An 8,759-nucleotide genomic window follows, 5' to 3' on the forward strand; every position below is an offset into this window, starting at 1 on the left:
TGGAACAACTCCTGCATTCATACACTAATTGTTAAAATGAAAATCAATATGGCCTTTATCTTCTATCAACATCTTGACCATCACCTGTTTATTGTCTGAATTCTTTGTGAAATTCTCAAAAGGTTTCATCTTGGCATCTTCATCATTGTGATCCTCTCCAATGATGGATCCTTGTTCAGGTGAACAAATGCACACATTCATCATAGTTATCTGGAGTTTTTATGCTCCTATTAACAAAATTTTCAACTTGTGTTTCTATCTTCTTACAATTGACTGCTTGATAGGCCATCTAGTTATCCTTTTCATTACCCATCCATGTTTCTGATTTTGTAGAAGCTCCATCAACACATTAAAGTCATGCCTTCATTTCAACGATCTCTTTCTCAAAATCTTCATCATTCATTTTCCTTATGCCAACTGCTTTGGCATCTCTATGGCTTCCCTCTGAATTCTTCAAATCAATTCCCGTAGTCATCTTCATCTTCCCCTTTCGTGAGCTTCTCGCTACCTATTGTGACTTGTTAATCAGCTCTGTAGTAGCATACCTCTTTTGTTCTACACATGCTTCACCAATCTTCTCCTCTAAGCCAGGAATGTTGACATTCTTGGTCCCCTCCTCTGGAACCCCTTTCGAGCACCCCTTTCTCTTCAGGTTTCTACATTCACTCTTTTTTTCGCTATCCCAACTGCGTTAATTATCAGAATATTTTCCGTAGTTCTCATATCGTTTGTTGCTACAAACTCTTTCCTTGTTGCTATCTGCAAACATATTTGAGCATATTCTCCCCATCTGATACCACTTGATGCAGGAAAAAATTCAATTTTCCCACAAATTAACTTTGTCTAGATCACACAACAAATCACTTCATCATCAAGTCCTTAATTTTTTCCACAGAAATATTTCATATCAAAATCATTCACTTACTGTGAATTCTAAAGCATGCACAAATTTGAACTATTACCAATCACATAGATACACCATATAATTTGTGAACATAATGAAAATTCATTTCATTAATAAAATCATGTCGATACAATTACAAAACAAGTATAGAAGTATTCATTCCTCTCTTGGCCTGATCTCATATTTATTTGGCCGTTAACTTTTCCCTTAGGGTTACATTGAGTAAATACAACATCACAAGATTTTCCTTATCCCTAAATCACTTCGTGATTTATTCCCCAAAGCTCGCATGATTTATTCACTAAATATCTCATGATTTATTCCATAAATCTCAGATGTTTGTTTAGAAACTTTTTGGCGAAATCACATAATTGATCATTTGTCGACGTGTTTCGAACCAACTAGTGTGGTTCATCGTCAGGACAAGTTGAAGATACAGATCCAGTATAGCGAGTTAAATAGTCCAAGCAGAGACTCCAACGGCTAAAAAGACTAACGACTATTTTTCAACTTAAGGACCCAGTCAAACCCCCTTTAACTAAATTAATATTAATACTCTTTATAATTATTATTATACTTCTAGAGCTAAGTAAACTGGGTAAAAATTTTAACCAGATCAGAGGTTATTAATCTATTTATATATTTAAATTATTATATATATATATATATATATATATATATATATATATATATATATATATATATATATATATATATATATAATATAAATATATAATTATATATAATAATATTTTTCCATACCTAATATAATACTATATTTAATATTTAGTTTTTAAATTATTTATATAAATTATTAGAAAACTATAATTTTTACTAAAAATTGAATTAGATCTATGGTTAGTTATCAAAACTAAAATAAACATATAAGTATATATATAAATTAATATATTACCATACCTAACATTCTAATAATATTATATTTAATGTTTAAATATATATATATATATATATGTTTTTAATTATATATATAAATATATCAATTTAAAATTCTTTAATATCTAATCATTCTAATAAATTTTTATTTAAGGTTTAGATATTAAAATATTATATCAATTTATATCAATTATCAGCCAAACCTATATAATTATTAAAACTTAAATAATTACCTTACAATCTAAGGATAGTTCAATTATTCTTAATCATATATTATGCTAAATATTCCCAGGTTGCCAAATTTAATAATCTTCGAATATAAAGGGAAAAAGAAGGGACTAAATCAAGACCATAAGGGCGATAATTAAAAGAAGAACAAATCAAATCAAGAGAAAAGCAAGCAAATAAACCACAAACCCAAAGGAAACAATTCTTAAGGAAAGGAAACAAGAAACACTGAGACCATACCAAGAAGGGACCGCGGAGGCTAGGAAGATAGGGCTGGGACCCAGCAGCTGCTGATCTTCCAGCCATCATCCCTATTAAGATTATTCGGCCTTTTTTCAATCTCAGATGTTGTTTAGGCTAACTTTGATTTCTCCTTACGGAAAATATCCCTCCCATCAATATTTCCAAAATTAATCTAATCCTAACAAACACACTTTTCTAGAGCTTTTGGAAATATTAGAGATTTTCCAATTCATATGAGTTTTCATAAAATGATAGGGAAATACATCTAATGAATAATACAAATCAAATAGAAAGAACCCTATTGTAGTGAAAATACACTTTTGACGTGGAAAGTTGGAAGCTCTTGCATCACTTTAGATGTTAAATATTATATGTAAATATTTTAATTTTGTTTTTATTAATAAGACGGCCAAGATAAAAGAAAATCATAATATAGATATCACATTTTGTAGATTAGCATTCATTTTACCATATAAATTAAAATAATTATTTGGTACATAATATAATAATTACAATAACCCTGATTTTACCATGGATATTATTAATTAGTAAATAGGATTTTTACAATACCATGGGCCAATATCATGGTTTATCAATACCACATGCCCAAAATCAAAACTCATTTTGAAATAATATCATGGTTTATTAATACCACATGCCCAAAATCAAAACTCATTTTGAAATATATATATATATATATATATATATATATATATATATATATATATATAAATATATATATATATATATATATAAATATATATATATATATATATAAATATATATATATATATATATATAAATATATATATATATATATATAAATATATATATATATATATATATAGATATAGATAATTTTTAATTTAATTTTGTAACATTTTTAAATTAAAACTTAATACTTACAATATAACAAGATTATTGACCATGGATATTATTCCCTTTTACCATAAACATTATTAACTTGTAAATAGGCTTTGTTAGAATACCATGGGCCAACGCCATGGCTTACCAATACCACTTGCCCAAAAATTGTAACACATTTCAAAATCAAAATATTTTACAAATATTTTATTTTAATATGTAGTGTTATAAGTGTTTGTAAACATTTGCAAATGGTCTCAATTAAGTAATAAAAGGTTAAAAGTAATTGCCTCTTCTCTAGCCTAGTATGTACAAATGTCATGTCCCATAAATGTTTTGGCTTGGTCAAAATAAAAATAAAAAAATAAAAATAAAATAATTAATAATGATAATTATCAATAAAACATTTTAACCTCTTGAAATTACAAATAAAATATAATAAAAAATAAAAAATCAATAATTATAATTATTATTGTTGATTAATAATAAAACCACCTTAAACCTATCTTAACTCCGAATCAATAAATACCGCGAAAAATCAAATTTTCTAAAATACAAATATCTTTTAAATTGAAATGAGATTTGATAAAAATTATAAATATAAACAGAGTATTATTATATCAAATATTATTTATTCAACTTCTTCCTCTCTGTATTTATTTCAGAGAAACTTAATCTCTCCTCTCGTTCATATATAACGTAACCTCTTCTCCATATATGAAAAATTCTAAATAACTTTCGATTTATTTATTTTTTAAATTATCTTTTCAAACAAAGTTCCGCCTTCGTATACTTAAAGTTCCACCCTCTCGTATACTCAGTATCTTTTGAAAATCTAACACTGAAACCCATTTTAAAATTGGCCAAAAATTCTTTAAACCTAAACGGTTTAAATATTATTTATCCCATGCTACAGCTTCATTTCAAAAAGTGAAGAAAAAGGCTTCTGTCTTAACAATTTATTAATGTTTTTCATAAAAATAAAATTTGAATTTTTTTTATTTTTATTTTTTAAAATATAAATTGTGGTTTTTTAATTAGTTGATGATGGTTATTATCATTTTTTAGATGGAATAGTAATATATAAAAATTATATTAAAAATTAAAAAAATCGAAAATTTTTAATTAGCTAAGTGCTATAATAATTTAGACTTTTTTAGAATGTCATGGGATAATATATAGTTTATCAATATCACATGAGGAAAAACCATAACTCATTTCAAAATCGAAATATTTTTATAAATATTTTATTTTAATTTAGTTTTATACAATATAACTAGATTCTTAACCATTAATAATGTTAACTTGTTGGCGAAGGTTTCTTATTTCAACTCAAGGTGGATGAGGATTTGTTGATTTTTTTCATTTTTTTAATTGACAACCTAGATTGATTCCTAAGGGAATATGACCAGGGTATGGTTAGTTTGAATGTTTATTAAGGGTTGTAGTGTGTTACAGAGTTTGTTAGGTTGCGTTCACTTGCGTCTTATTTCAACTTAAGGTGCATGAGGATTTGGTGATTTTTTTTTCATTTTTGTAAGTCACTACCTAGGTTTCATGGACCTTTAATAAATTTGAAAAATTAGATTTGTGACAAGTAGCTTTCCCCACCCACCAATTTCGTAGGGATTTGAGATTATTCCAATTCTAATAAATTCTTCTATGAAAAGGTTATCATTATTATTTATAGTATTCATTTATATATAAGAAAATTTTATTTAGCAAAATGGTCCATTACTTTTAATAAATTTAAAAAATAGATTAGTGCAAAGTGGCCCCACACCCACCAATTTCCTAGGGATTTGAGATTATTCCAATTCTAATAAGTTCATCCATGATAAGTTCATCAATATTATTTATATTGTTCCGTTGTATTGACTTTTACTAAATTAAAAAAATTAGATTGGCAACAAGTAGCTTTCCCCACCCACCAATTTCCTAGGGATTTGAGATTATTCCAATTCTAATAAATTCTTCCACGAAAAGTTTATCATTATTATTTATAATATTCATTTATGTATAAGCAAATTTTACTTAGCAAAATGGTCCATTACTTTTAATAAATTTAAAAAATTTGATTAGTGCCAAGTAGCTCCACACCCACCAATTTCCTAGGGATTTGAGATTATTCCAATTCTAATAAGTTCCTCCATGATAAGTTCATCATTATTATTTATAAAATTCATTTATATATAAGCAAATTGTATTTAGCAAAATGGACCATTTTACAATAAGATGTGTAATTCCTTTTTTTCTGAAGTTAAAGTTGACCCATAACCTTTTTATATATGTGTACATCAGTAAAGCATTCTTCATGTTGCAATAATTTTTTATGTTATATTTATGAAACCTTAGACTATATAAACCACATTAATATTTTTAATGTGATTGTACTAGTAAATACATCACATTTTAAAATCAAAATATTTTATTTTATAACATTTTTATAAATAAAATATTTGTTATATATATAAACTCTTAATTAGATTATAGATAAGAATTACAATCCCATAAATAAAGAAATTAATATTATGTTAAAATCTTATATTAGTTTTTAATATTATATTAATTTAAAATTATATAAAAGATATTTTATATATAAAATTAGTATTATAAAAACACATACTAAATAATAATAATAATGCATATCATGCTTATGTTTAATAATCTTATTTTTAATAAGATTATGATAATATAATATTTTAAAAAATTATAATTAAATTTTAAATAAAATTAATAAATTTTTCAAAATTTCAAAATAGTTTATTCATTCATAATGATGTTATGACCTCTCACATAAATTATAAAATTTAAAATTCATAACTAACTTATATATATGAAAGTACAACAACCCAATTGTCATATCTCGTCATATATTTTTGTTTAGCGATAAAAACAAAATCTTTAAAAACTAAAAAAATCAGTTGTTGAACCGCAAATCTTGACCCTGGAACCTAGCATATTGAATAATTTATGACTTGAAGGTATACATCCAACGCTTGACTTTTGAATATTGAATGATTGAGCTTTTGAAGGTATACATCTCATTTAAGTTATTTGTAGGTGAGTTTGTTTTTAGTATATTATTTTTTATTTTAATAGTGGAAAAATGATGATAACTCACAAATATTATTGGTTGTTACCTATAAATATAAATTAATTTAACATTATTATTCAAAAAAACAACATTAACTTAAATTAGTCTTAAATTAGTTATTAGTTATTTGTAAATGAACTTTTTATTATGACCAAATATCACTAGTCTTAAGTTATTAACTCTTTTTTTTGAGAGAAAAAAAAACCAACATAGATTTATATTAAGAAAATATAAAGATTTTCCATACATAAGGCTGCAGATTCAGCGAAAAAGAAACCCCACATGTTTTGAAAAAAAGAAATACATTTACGTAAAAACCGAAAGCTCCATAAGCAGGAAAAAAACCAATAAAAACAAACTCTTAACCAAAAAATAATTTTAAGGCTTATTCCAGCCCATATACCACAGTTTCTCTTACCTACAGTACAATTCTGCTGCATTTGGAATTCTTTTGTTCAAATAAACTATTTACTATATCTGACCCATTCATTTGAATTCACATTGTCTAATAGTTATGCTCAGGCTCCATCTCAGTCAACCCTTAAGGTCAACATGCAAATGAATACGATAAAATTGCTTATTAAATAAAAAAATTCTAGACCTAGACGTTTCGCAAAATCTTGCACGGAAATTGGAAAGCAGTTACGTTTCTGGACTCTTCACCCTACGGAATGTGACAGATCGAGTCCCAAGAAATGCGGGAAAACGAAAAATTTGGGAAAAGGGTTTCAATTATGTATAGCAGAGTCAATTCTGCATCGATTCAAAGTTTTATTTTTCTAAAGTCTGATAACGATTGCTGTCGCTTTTCTCACCAGATTTCGAAGGTTGCGGGTAACAGAGTATGATTTGTTTGACCTTTGATTCATTTAAAAAGATTAATATTGTCAGATATTTGCAAAAAGATAAAAACAAGCGGAACTACAATTCTACTGTAAATTCGTTTGAACGTCACTAGGCTCGCTCTTTTAAACGCTTGTGAGAGCAGAGAACGGACAAACTCACATTTTTGTGAGTGGAGAATGTCTTCAAATCTTACAAAAATTACCTGAGGGGGGAGAGGGGGAAAATGATAGAGGCAAAGACATCAAGGGAGGAAGATATATAGATATGGATAGAGAAGGGTTAGAGAGAGAGATAAGGGTAAGAGAGAGAGGGATAGATAGATAGATATGGAGAGAGAGAGTGTATGTTTGGGGGATTAGATAGAGAGATAAAGAAGGAAAGACAATGGGAGATAGAGATATAGATGGAGGGGGCAAAGTTGTGGTTACACTAAAATCAATGCACACTATTAATCTAATTACTTTGAAATTAATATACATTATACATCTAGTTGCATGAAATCAGAAATCAACATCTACACTAAAATCAATGCATCTAGTGCAAACAATCAAATAGGATTAGAAATCAACATCTACACTAAAATCAATACATCTAGTGCAAGCAATCAAATAGGAATAGAAATCAATATCTACACAGAAACCAATGCATCCACTGCAAGCAATCAAATAGGAGTAGAAATCAACATCTACACTAAAATCAATGCATCTAGTGCAAACAACCAAATAGGATTAGAAATCAACATCTACACTGAAATCAATGCATCTAGTGCAAGTGTTCATATAGGATTATAAATCAATATCTACACTAAAACAATGCATCTGGTGCAAACAATAATATAGGAGTAGAAATCAACATCTACACTGAAATCAATGTATCTAGTATAAGGTATGAAACAGGATTAGAAATCAACATATACACTAAAACTAATGCATCTAGTGCAAGAGATCAAATACGATTAGAAATCAATATATACATTGAAACAAATGCATCTAGTGCAAGCAATCAAATAGGAGTAGAAATCAACATTTGCATTAAAATCAATGCATCTAGTGTAAGGTATTAAATACGATTAGAAATTGACATCTACACTAAAATTAATGTATCTGGTGCAAGCATTCAAGTATGATTAGAAATCAACAACTACATTAAAATCAATAAATCTCTTTTAGTGAGAAAACAAAATATTCACGACTTTTTAGATCTAACTTATATGTCTGTATTTGTCTCTGTGTGTCTCTTTCTTCTTCCCCCTCTCTCCACCTTCCATTATGTGTCTATCTCCCTCCCTCTCTCCCTCGCCTCTCTCTCTCCACCTCTCCCTCCCTTTCTCTATCTTTCTTTTCTTCCCTCTCCCCATTGCCATCTATATCTATACCTCCCTCCATCTCTCCTTATTTGTCTCTCTACCTCAACCCCACAACCCCATAAACACATCTCTCTCTCTCTCTCTCTCTCTCTCTCTCACTATATATATATATATATATATATATATGCCTCCCTTTATTTGTCTCTTTGTTCTTCCCTCTTACCCCCTCCCTCTATCTCTCTTTCTTTATCTCTTTATATCAGCCCGCATACACTATCTCTCTCTCCATATATATCTATCTATCTATCTCTCCCTCCCTCCCTCTCTTTTCCTCTCTCTTCTGTCCTCCCTCCCCCCTCCATCTGTATCTCTATCTC

The sequence above is a fragment of the Pinus tabuliformis genome, chromosome 1_1, assembly GCF_031772625.1.
Source record: "Pinus tabuliformis cultivar Carrire ecotype Pingquan chromosome 1_1, CPIR1, whole genome shotgun sequence".
NCBI classification, from domain to species: Eukaryota; Viridiplantae; Streptophyta; class Pinopsida; order Pinales; family Pinaceae; genus Pinus; species Pinus tabuliformis.